A 264-nucleotide genomic window follows, 5' to 3' on the forward strand; every position below is an offset into this window, starting at 1 on the left:
CAGGTTTATCAATAATCCACCAGGTTTATCAATAATCCATCAGGTTTACCAATAATCCATCAGGTTATCAATAATCAATCAGATTTATCAATAATCCATCAGGCCATGCCAACTTGAGCTGCCTCAATGGGATTTTAGGGAAAAAGAGGCAGTTTAAGGGATTTTGGGGGGGATCTGAGGTCGTTTGGGGTCATTTCAGGAAGGTTTGGGGTCATTTCAGGAAGGTTTGGGGTCATTTCAGGAAGGTTTGGGATCATTTCTGGG

At 42.0% G+C, this 264-nt stretch overlaps 1 protein-coding gene across 1 annotated transcript in view; it reads right to left on the reverse strand.

Moving 5' to 3' along the window:
- Positions 1–264, reverse strand: part of RTRAF (RNA transcription, translation and transport factor) — a 17,364-nt gene that overhangs the window by 1,328 nt on the left and 15,772 nt on the right. The window lies entirely within an intron of this gene.

This window comes from Parus major, chromosome 5 (genome assembly GCF_001522545.3).
Source record: "Parus major isolate Abel chromosome 5, Parus_major1.1, whole genome shotgun sequence".
In the NCBI taxonomy this organism is placed as follows: domain Eukaryota; kingdom Metazoa; phylum Chordata; class Aves; order Passeriformes; family Paridae; genus Parus; species Parus major.